Source organism: Bombina bombina, chromosome 1 (genome assembly GCF_027579735.1).
Source record: "Bombina bombina isolate aBomBom1 chromosome 1, aBomBom1.pri, whole genome shotgun sequence".
NCBI classification, from domain to species: domain Eukaryota; kingdom Metazoa; phylum Chordata; class Amphibia; order Anura; family Bombinatoridae; genus Bombina; species Bombina bombina.
In genome coordinates this window covers 1,441,447,587-1,441,460,224 of record NC_069499.1, presented here as the reverse complement: position 1 = coordinate 1,441,460,224, position 12,638 = coordinate 1,441,447,587, and positions in this window count along the sequence as shown.

The following is a 12,638-nucleotide window of genomic DNA, read 5'->3' as shown; positions in this document are numbered from 1 at the left end:
TCTACAATAATATTCGTTCTAACATTCGAATTAGGATATAAACACATTCGCCCATCCCTACTCAGTAGCTGCTGATTTCACATATATGCCTCATGTTATTGGCTCAACCATGTGCATTGCTATTTGTTCAATACAATTTATGAAGAATTAAGCAAATTAAATATTAGAAGTATATTGTAATGTTGTTTAAAATTGTATTCCCTCCCTTATTCATGAAAGAAAAATGTTGTGTTTCATGTCCCTTTAACTTGAAAGGTTGTCCGCTGCACGTATGTATAATTACACACTCAAGTGAATGTGTACTGTGGCCCCTTCTCTCCTGTGAGAAGGGCCTGTCAATCACCCCGAGTGAGTGAGTTTGGGGTGATTTCTCTCATCTCAGAGGTGGCAGAAAGTGTAAGAAGCAGCAGTCTGATGACCACTGCTTTTTACATTATGAGAAGTAGGCTTGCATGCATGAACCTGCCCCACAAGGGCTTCAGAGCAGCTTATGCTGCTTAGTACATGATGCCCTTAAAGGTACACTAAAGCCATTTTTTTTCTTTCATGATTCAGGTAGAGAATACAATTTTAAATAACATTCCAATTTACTTACATTATCTAATTTGCTTAATTATTTAGATATCCATTGTTGAAGAAATAGCAATGCACATGGGTGAGCCAATCACACGAGGCATCTTTATGCAGCCACCAATCAGAAGCTACTGAGCATATCTACATATGCTTTTCAGCAAAGGATATCAAGGAAATGAAGCAAATTAGATAATAGAAGTAAATTAGAAAGTTGTTTAAAATTGCATGCTCTTTCTAAATCATGAAAGAAAAATTTTGGGTTTCATGTCCCTTTAAGTTTGATTAAGAAGGGTTCAGCTCTACTAATACAATTTTAAAATCTGCTGAGGATCTTCATTCTATGAAAGAAACAGAAACAAGTTTGTCACTGGAGAAACTCCCCTCTGCTAGTCTGCTAATGTATATGTATCATGGATATGGTGAAGGTGGGATGAATCAGCATGTAGGGAAGTGTTTCTGCCATGCATTTTTCTAAAGATGGTAGTCTCAGTAAAGTTTTTAATTATATGAATTTATGCTTGCTGTAAGTCTAAAGAAGTGATAGGCATCTCACAAATAAAGTAAGTAAAATTAAGCCCTAAGTTATTGTTGTTCATTTTGTCAAAAGCAAAAAAAAAAAGATACTGTTACTATCCAAGTGTAAGAAATCCAAATATCTCAGAATTCAGATGATGTCATAAGTTTTGGCATTCTATTAAGAGTTTTGATTATTTTAATCCATCTCAAACTGCATAGTCTAAACAACAACACAAAATAATAAGGCCTAGATTTAGAGTTTGGCGGTAGCCGTGAAAACCAGCGTTAGAGGCTCCTAACGCTGGTTTTAGGCTACCGCCGGTATTTGGAGTCACTCAAAAAAGGGTCTAACGCTCACTTTCCAGCCGTGACTTTTCCATACCGCAGATCCCCTTACGTCAATTGCGTATCCTATCTTTTCAATGGGATCTTTCTAACGCCGGTATTTAGAGTCGTTGCTGGAGTGAGATTTAGAGCTCTTACGACAAAACTCCAGCCGCAGAAAAAAAACGGGAGTTAAGAGCTTTTTGGGCTAACGCCGGTTCATAAAGCTCTTAACTACTGTGCCCTAAAGTACAAAAACACCCATAAACTACCTATGTACCCCTAAACCGAGGTCCCCCCACATCGCCGCCACTCGATTAAATTTTTTTAACCCCTAATCTGCCGACCGCCACCTACGTTATACTTATGTACCCCTAATCTGCTGCCCCTAACACCGCCGACCCCTGTATTATATTTATTAACCTCTAATCTGCCCCCCACAACGTCGCCGCCAGCTACCTACAATAATTAACCCCTAATCTGCCGACCGCAAAGCGCCGCTACTTAAGTTATCCTTATGTACCCCTAATCTGCTGCCCCTAACACCGCCGACCCCTATATTATATGTATTAACCCCTAATCTGCCCCCCACAACGTCGCCTCCACCAACCTACAATTATTAACCCCTAATCTGCCGAGCGGACCTGAGCGCTACTATAATAAAGTTATTAACCCCTAATCCGCATCACTAACCCTATAATAAATAGTATTAACCCCTAATCTGCCCTCCCTAACAACGCCGACACCTAACTTCAAACATTAACCCCTAATCTGCCGACCGGAGCTCACCGCTACTATAATAAATGTATTAACCCCTAAAGCTAAGTCTAACCCTAACACTAACACCCCCCTAAGTTAAATATAATTTAAATCTAACGAAATTAATTAACTCTTATTAAATAAATTATTCCTATTTAAAGCTAAATACTTACCTGTAAAATAAACCCTAATATAGCTACAATATAACGAATAATTACATTATAGCTATTTTAGGATTAATATTTATTTTACAGGCAACTTTGTATTTATTTTAACCAGGTACAATAGCTATTAAATAGTTAAGAACTATTTAATAGTTACCTAGTTCAAATAATTACAAAATTACCTGTAAAATAAATCCTAACCTAAGTTACAATTAAACCTAACACTATACTATCATTAAATTAATTAAATTAAATACCTACAACTACCTACAATTAAACCTAACACTACACTATCAATAAATAAATTAAATACAATTCCTACAAATAACTACAATGAAATAAACTAACTAAAGTACAAAAAATAAAAAAGAACTAAGTTACAAAAAATAAAAAAATATTTACAAACATAAGAAAAATATTACAACAATTTTAAACTAATTACACCTACTCTAAGCCCCCTAATAAAATAACAAAGCCCCCCAAAATAACAAAATGCCCTACCCTATTCTAAATTACTAAAGTTAAAAGCTCTTTTACCTTACCAGCCCTGAACAGGGCCCTTTGCGGGGCATGCCCCAAGAATTTCAGCTCTTTTGCCTGTAAAAAAAAACATACAATACCCCCCCCAACATTACAACCCACCACCCACATACCCCTAATCTAACCCAAACCCCCCTTAAATAAACCTAACACTAAGCCCCTAAAGATCTTCCTACCTTGTGTTCACCTCGCCGGGTTCACCGATCGGTCCAGAGTCTTGATCCAAGCCCAAGCGGGGGGCTGAAGAGTGATGTCCATCCTCGGGCTGAAGTCTGGATCCAAGCGGCGGCTGAAGAAATCCATCATCAGGCTGAAGTCGAAAGTCCATCATCGGGATGAAGTCTTCTATCAAGCCGCATCTTCAATCTTCTTTCTTCTGGAGCGGAGCGGAGCCATCTTCTTCCAAGCCGACGCGGAACATCCTCTTCAAACGACGACTAGACGACGAATGACGGTTCCTTTAAGGGACGTCATCCAAGATAGCGTCCCTCGAATTCCGATTGGCTGATAGGATTCTATCAGCCAATCGGAATTAAAGTAGGAATATTCTGATTGGCTGATGGAATCAGCCAATCAGAATCAAGTTCAATCCGATTGGCTGATCCAATCAGCCAATCAGATTGAGCTCGCAATCTATTGGCTGTTCCGATCAGCCAATAGAATGCGAGCTCAATCTGATTGGCTGATTGGATCAGCCAATCGGATTGAACTTGATTCTGATTGGCTGATTCCATCAGCCAATCAGAATATTCCTACCTTAATTCCGATTGGCTGATAGAATCCTATCAGCCAATCGGAATTCGAGGGATGCCATCTTGGATGACGTCCCTTAAAGGAACCGTCATTCGTTGTCTAGTCGTCATTTGAAGAGGATGTTCCGCGTTGGCTTGGAAGAAGATGGCTCCGCTACGCTCCAGAAGAAAGAAGATTGAAGATGCGGCTTGATAGAAGACTTCATCCCGATGATGGACTTCCGACTTCAGCCCGATGATGGATTTCTTCAGCCGCCGCTTGGATCCAGACTTCAGCCCGAGGATGGACATCAATCTTCAGCCCCCCGCTTGGGCTTGGATCAAGACTCTGGACCGATCGGTGAACCCGGCAAGGTGAACACAAGGTAGGAAGATCTTCAGGGGCTTAGTGTTAGGTTTATTTAAGGGGGGTTTGGGTTAGATTAGGGGTATGTGGGTGGTGGGTTGTAATGTTGGGGGGGGTATTGTATGGTTTTTTTTACAGGCAAAAGAGCTGAAATTCTTGGGGCATGCCCCGCAAAGGGCCCTGTTCAGGGCTGGTAAGGTAAAAGAGCTTTTAACTTTAGTAATTTAGAATAGGGTAGGGCATTTTTTATTTTGGGGGTCTTTGTTATTTTATTAGGGGGCTTAGAGTAGGTGTAATTAGTTTAAAATTGTTGTAATATTTTTCTTATGTTTGTAAATATTTTTTTATTTTTTGTAACTTAGTTATTTTTATTTTTTTTGTACTTTAGTTAGTTTATTTCATTGTAGTTATTTGTAGGTATTGTATTTAATTAATGTATTGATAGTGTAGTGTTAGGTTTAATTGTAGGTAATTGTAGGTATTTAATTTAATTAATTTAATGATAGTATAGTGTTAGGTTTAATTGTAACTTAGGTTAGGATTTATTTTACAGGTAATTTTGTAATTATTTGAACTAGGTAACTATTAAATAGTTCTTAACTATTTAATAGCTATTGTACCTGGTTAAAATAATTACAAAGTTGCCTGTAAAATAAATATTAATCCTAAAATAGCTACAATGTAATTATAATTTATATTGTAGCTATATTAGGATTTATTTTACAGGTAAGTATTTAGCTTTAAATAGGAATAATTTATTTAATAAGAGTTAATTAATTTCGTTAGATTTAAATTATATTTAACTTAGGGGGGTGTTAGTGTTAGACTTAGCTTTAGGGGTTAATACATTTATTATAGTAGCGGTGAGCTCCGGTCGGCAGATTAGGGGTTAATGTTTGAAGTTATGTGTCGGCGATGTTAGGGAGGGCAGATTAGGGGTTAATACTATTTATTATATGGTTAGTGAGGCGGATTAGGGGTTAATAACTTTATTATAGTAGCGGTGAGATGCGGTCGGCAGATTAGGGGTTAATAAGTGTAGGTAGGTAGCGGCGACGTTGTGGGGGGCAGATTAGGGGTTAATAAATATAATATAGGGGTCGGCGGTGTTAGGGGCAGCAGATTAGGGGTACATAGGGATAATGTAAGTAGCGGCGGTTTATGGAGCGGCAGATTAGGGGTTAATAGTAATATGCAGGGGTCAGCGATAGCGGGGGCGGCAGAATAGGGGTTAATAAGTGTAAGGTTAGGGGTGTTTAGACTCGGGGTACATGTTAGGGTGTTAGGTGCAGACGTAGGAAGTGTTTCCCCATAGCAAACAATGGGGCTGCGTTAAGAGCTGAACGCGGCTTTTTTGCAGGTGTTAGTTTTTTTTTAGCTCAAACAGCCCCATTGTTTCATATGGGGGAATCGTGCACGAGCACGTTTTTGAGGCTGGCCGCTTGCGTAAGCAACTCTGGTATCGAGAGTTGAAGTTGCTTTAAAAATGCTCTACGCTCCTTTTTTGGAGCCTAACGCAGACTTTTTGTGGACTCTTAATACCAGAGTTATTTTTATGGTGCGGCCAGAAAAAAGCCGGCGTTAGCTACGCGGGTCGTTACCGACAAAACTCTAAATCTAGCCGTAAGCAAACTAAATGTTTCTTTAAATTTTCAGCTTTCAATTTTTATTAAAAGCTTTCATGTGTAATCCACAATTTTGTATTTTCTAAGTATCGGTTGAAGCTAAACATGAAATCATAAAGTGTTTTTAAAGTTTAGAAAATATTTACTCTTTGTGTTAACATTTGAAGTTACACTTAAAATCACTTTTTATCCACATTATCAATAAGATGTTCTTGACATTTCAAAAGTTGTGGCCTAGATTAAAGAGCAATTACTATTGCACTATGCTTTATTTTTGCTCATCCTTTCATAAACAATAACTCATGATCACATATAAAAGTTGTTTGTTAAAATGTTTAGCTACAGTATTTGTATTGCATCTACTACTTATATAGAGTGCTCTATATTAGCAAAAGTAGCAATTTCATTTTGCGATTCCACTACTTGAGGTGTAATTTTTTTTCACTCCATAAGCTTTGTACACAAGCGTTATTTGAGATTAGGCATGTCCACAGGTGAAATCTTTGGCTCAGCCAAATCTTTTATTCCGAACATTCAAAATACTTTGTATTTCAAATATTCTGCGCCTGTGCTATTTGGTATTAGTTTAGTTTAAAATGATATGAATACCAACCATTTGTGGACAGTTTACATTAATTTTCAATAAGAGTATAAGACTTGTTCACTCTGCTTTCCTTATCTCTACTTGAGCAGATGTTCTTATCTAGAAAGAGGATGATGTGACATTCAAATGGGAGATAGTGCCAGGCACTAACCTGACATTGGTTATGGAAATACTTGCTTGTTTAGAGAAGCATACCGAATTTTCCAGTTAAAAACTTGCAGACCAGGAGGGCTGAATATTGACCACGATGTCATCAACTTCTGGTAAAGAAGATGATTTGAGTATTCAATCTAAGACATTATGCTTCACACGTATAGTTTAGGGTCAATTTATTGATTATAGCTAGGAGATATGTATATATAAAAAATATAGTACCATAGAGTAGTTTTGGTTGTGAATCTTAAAGTTGTGCACACATACATGCATATTGGTGGTATTTATATGGTGGACTTTAAAATATTTAGGTAGAGTAACATGTAGGTACAATTAATAGGGTTAATAGTAGTATATATTTGAATATCTAGGAAGGAAGGATTGGATTTATTTTGAAATAGTAGCATTTTATACAATGTTTTTCAATATCCCCCTAGATAATAAGAGTGTAATTGTAAGGATTACAACGTGACCCTAATTTAGTTTTGTTCCTAGTATAGAATTAACACAGTTATGTTTAGGGATAAGATACCCTTTTTTACTTAACCATTGTATTTTATACAAACATATAACCTCTTGTTTATCTTTACTTTCTGTAAATATGCAGTATGGTGATTTGTGTCATAGGGGTATTTGCCTCTCAATGTACTATGGTGTGGTCCCTTTAAATATGTTCATGATCACAGCAGGACTGGGATTTTCAATCAGCTTAGGGCTATTTAAGCCCTGAATGGTTGAGAGAGATTATGTCTATGAGTAAGGCTAGTTGGAAGCCGAAACGCGTGAGACTACATTACTAGTCCTGCTGTGACTTTTTGTTTTATATTTGTTTTAGCCTGTTCTTTTTTTCCTGCAATAAAAGAGACTTTCTTTCAAAAACGCCTGGAGGTTTGCCGGATTTTTTGTTTCTGCATTGTTATGAGAATGACATATTTTGCTAAAATGTTTGCTAAATGAAATAATTTGATTGACAAAACATTAGACACGCCTTCTGAACTGATAATTCAATTAATAGAATTTCTCAGAGAGGGACTAGCTTTTGCGGGTATCATCATCAGGGGTGGAATCGGAATAAAAAGCAGTCCAGGAAAATTTGTAGACCAGCCTTATTATCCGTTGAGTCAGTAGAATGCACGAGCCCCATTTTTCTCAAAGGGGATTCATGGGATACTCCTTTCCCCAGTATTTTTTTTTCAGAATTAAATTATATTAGTTTGTATTAAAAAAGTGCCATATTGTTGTTATTTAGGCACCCTGCAACCCATATTGCATCGATTAATCAGCGCTTTTTATTTTTTAGTTTTCCAGGCCCTGCTGCTGCAGCCCACCAGAAAATCTCATGACAATCTGGCCTTGATCATCATGGAGAAAAGTCTCTTACACTATTTGTAGTATTTTGCTGCCTCTGTTCCACTGAATGATGACTCTCAGCACTGTTGCGATGACCTTCCTAACTGACAGTATTGCCAGTACAAGCTATTAATGCCTTAACCAAAACCTTAATATAAGTAATGTGTTTATAGTTCAATCACTGCCTTTTGTTACTATATTGTAACTGCTTAGTTGTGATACATTTGTAAGCTGATTACTGATATATGCAATAAGTTCATAAGAAACACTCAGGTAGATTATAAATTATGGGAGCAACGGGGTGCAAAATGAATTCAACAAAAGTTGTGTTATTTCACACTTCATTGCGCTGCTATTACAAGTTTTCAAACAGCCGGCTTGTGGTTGCAATATGGTTGAGTTGAGCTCCATACCGCACAAAATACAAGCGCTGTTTTGACATGCTCGTGCAAGCTTTCCCCATAGTCATCAATGGGGATAGCGGGTTAGAAAAAAACCTAAAACCTGCGATCGCGGAATGAAAAGCTTCGTAACGCAGCCCCATTAATGTCTATGGGGAAAAAAAGTTACGTTTAAACCTAACACCCTAACATAAACCCCACATCTAAACAGCACTAATCTGTGCCCCCAACATCGCCGCCACCTACATAAAGTTATTAACCCCTAATCTGCTGCTCCCGATATCGCCGCCCACCAAATACATCTTTTAAAACCTAATCTGCCACTCATGATATCGCCACCACTATACTAAAGTTATTAACCCCTATTCCCCTGCACCCCAACATCGCCCACACTATAATAAATCTATTAACCCCTATTCTGCCACTCCCCGACATTGCCGCCACTAAATAAAATTATTAACCCCTAAACCTCTGGCCTCCCACATCAGTACCACTAAATAAACCTATCAACCCCTAAACCGCCAGCCCCCCACATCGCAACAACCTAAATTAAACTATATTAACCCCTAAAACTAACCCTAACCGAAACCCTAACACCCCCTAACTTTAACATAATTAAAATAGAGCTAAATTAAAGTTACAATTATTAACTAAATAATACCTATCTTAAACTAAATACATACCTGTGAAATAAAACCTAAGCTAGCTACAATATAACTAATAGTTATATTGTAGCTATCTTAGGTTTTATTTTTATTTCACAGGTAAGTTTGTATTTATTTTAACTAGGTAGACTAGTTAGTAAATAGTTTTTAACTATTTACTAACTACCTATTTAAAACAAATATAAACGTACCTGTGAAATAAAACCTAAACTGCCTTACACTAAAACCTAACATTAGAAAAAATAAAAAACACTAAAATTACAAAAAATAAAAAAACCTACCATTACAAAAAATAACAAAATTATCCAAAACAATAAAAATTATTCCTATTCTAATACCCTTTAAAAAACAAACAAAAAAACACACCCCAAAATAAAAAACCCTAATAATAAACTACCAAGGACCCTTAAAAGGGCCTTTTGTGGGCCCTTAAAAGGGCCCTTTGTAGGGCATTGCCCTAAAGACATCCGCACTTTTTCTACAAAAGTAAAACAAACACCCCCTAACAGTATAACAAGCCCCACCCCCCAAACTAACAAAATAAAGTAAAACCTAATCTACCCATTGTCTTGAAAAGGGCATTTGTATGGGCATTAACATTAATAGGTCATTCGGCTCTTTTGCTGCACATTAAAAATAAAAATGGCTATTCTAAAAAGAAAAACCCACCCCAAAACGAAAAAAAAACCATTAAACAAAATAGCAAATGAATTATAAAAAATAATAACAATTATTCCTATTCTAAAACCCATTTAAAAAAACACCCCAAAATAAAAGAAACCTAATCTATAATAAACTACCAATAGCCCATAAAAAGGCCTTTTGTAGGGAATTGCCCTAAAGAAATCAGCTCTTTTTCTAAACAAAAATACAAAGACACACTAACATTACAAACCCCCACCCCCCAAACCCACAAAATAAAAAAACTATCTAAAAAACCTTATCTACCCATTGCCCTGAAAAGGGCATTTGTATGGGCATTGCCCATAAAATGGCATTTAGCTCTTTTTCTTGCCCTTACAAGGGCATTTAGATCTTTTAAGAAATGCCCAATCCCTAATCTAAAAAAAAACGTACCCAAAAAACCTTACAAAAACCTAACACTAACACCTCTTTAGGTACTCACAGTTGCTGAAGTCCCGCTTGAAGGATCTTCATCCCGGCGGCTCCATCTTCATCCAGATGGCTCCATCTTCATCCAGGTGGCATCTCCTATCTTCATCCTGGCGGCGTCTTCTATCTTCATCCCTGCGGCGTGGAGCGGGTTCATCCTGAAGACATCCGGCACAGATCATCCTCTTTATACGGTTGCCGCCGTACACTGAATCTTCAATGCAAGGGAGCCTTTTCAAAATGGTGTCCCTTGCATTCCTATTGTCTGATTTGATATTGGAAATTCAAATCAGCCAAAAGGGTGAGAGCTACTGAAATCCTACTGGTTGTTCAAAACAGCCAATAGGATGAGAGCTTCTGAAATTCTATTGGCTGTTCAAATCAGTGACCAACGCATAACTTGTAAGCTACCAGACTGTTATTATTCAATTGCATTAACTTTTTTTAAGTTTACCTTTTCCAGTGCTATAGTTAGACGCACCAGCAGCAGCACATAACAATGTTTGTTTAAAATAATCAACTCTAAACTCAGAACACAGTTGTCTTAATAACTATTGTTGCATATCAAAGATGTTGTAAATCTGAGCTGTGCATTTATTTAATTTAAAGTGAATGTCAATTTAACACTATTACTTAAACTGAAACAACAGCAGTTAAAAAATGAATGAAAGTTTCATTCATCAAATCGTTAGTAGATACTTATCTTCAGAGATATTTCACTCTGAACGCTATAGGGATAAGAGCCTCATCTGCAATAAACAAATCAATTTGTTCATTGCAGATGAGTGATCTGTCAATCAATTGTTGTAAATGGCGACCAGAGATTTGGCTCTCATCCCTGCTATCATTACAGTTTAGGTAATAGTGTTAGCTTGACATTCACTGACGACACAACTCTCACATTTATTTTCTATCTTTAAGTTATAAGATTTTGCTTTGTTTATGTTTTTGTCAGGTGACATAATGTATTGAAACCCTTAAAATGATAGAGTCCATTTATGGAGTAATGGCCATTCAAACTTTTTTTTTTTTTAATCTATATGTTGTTTAATATTTGAAGTGTAAATAATTCCTTCTTTAAAATAGTTAAAAAGTTAGATGAAAAACTGTATTAAAGAATGAAGAAGTAGTATTGATTTGAAACCTAGGTTTATAAGTTTAGAGATGAAAAGAAAATACATTGCTTTGTCAGTAATTTAACTGTAATACATTTATGAGAAACTAAGCTCTTCCAGAAGGATGCTGAAAATATCCCCTACCTGTGTTTCTGTTGCAGGCAGATAATCAATGAAATATTATTTTGTCAGCCGAGAATCCATTGTTGACAAGTGTATTTTCAAGCACATCCTTTTATATAATGTTTTAATGAAAGCTAATTAGTATTGTCCTTGGGGCTCAGCAGTATCCTTTGATACTAACATTGTTTCACCTGGGATTTAGTATATGACTTTGATAAAATAAGAATTAACAAGATTCCTAATGGAAACATGTCAATGCTATCATTAGGGTCTTTCCAATATGTAAATATTTGCTGTGTAAATGATTTATAAACCTAGTTGGTTTAATTAACCACACCAATTTTAAATGCAATATTTCCAGAACAGTAATTCAAACATTTGGTTTCAGTAACAGGCAACTGTTTTAGGTTTGTTCATGTTTTCCAGAGTTTCCACGCAAAACCAAAGAATCCTAATGAAAGAGTTTGAATTTTTTTCTCACTGCTTCTTACCCTCTCCTCCACTCCATAGTTAACTAATGTAAAACCTGTTTGGTATAATTGACAGGCCCATCTCTAACGCTGTTGGTAATGCAGGAAAAGGGGCAGAATTACACATTCAAGTGAGTGCATCATGATATATATTTATGCAGTGGTCGTACAATAGCAATGCACATTCAGATCCTTTGTGAAAATAAGTATATGGTTGATCGTGTTGTATAGATATTTTATAGCAGGATTTATTCTAGGGAAAAATCCCCACACACAGATCTTACTGTGGTGATCTTTCACTAGAATCAATCTGGTTATGAAAAGATCTGAAATGCACAAGCGCCCGTCTACTTCAACATTTGGATCCTCTTTAAGGATCCGAATACACATCTCTAACAGACAGAGTTTACTGTCCATTCAACGCAAAGTCAGAAAGACAGGTACCCAGGTAATGAACCTTGGCCACTCCTGGCTTAGTACATGGGTCCCATTATATGATATATATATATATATATATATATAATTCTCAATTGAGCTTCAGTCATTTTTAAAGCATTTAGCAAGGCTAACTAAAGATAATTTTACCTCTAAACTAAAAAAATGACCCCTCCCATAACCTACTTTGTTTTAGCTTAACTATATCCTTTGTCATCTATATTTCCAATAAAGGAAGAAAGGAATTATAAAAAAAGAGTTAAATGGATAGGGTTAGGTATGTACAACCTCTTTATGATAGATTTATTTGTGCCATTTTAATAAACTCACGGATACTTGGCTCCTTTTTCCTCTTCCAAAGCAAAATCGGTTCTCTGGCACAGGGAATCACTGAGTTGATAAACCTCTCATCAGCCCCTTTAGATATATTTTCACAAAGAAAACATTTTTTTTGTGCATACCACAGTCCCATATCATATGAGATATATAAACTCCAGGTTGACTACATTGGAAGACAAAGGGGCCTATTTATCAAGCCGTCAACTATGCACTCGCCTGACATCGCCTAACATCGCTGTCGCAGACCTGAATATGCTCTCCATATTTAACA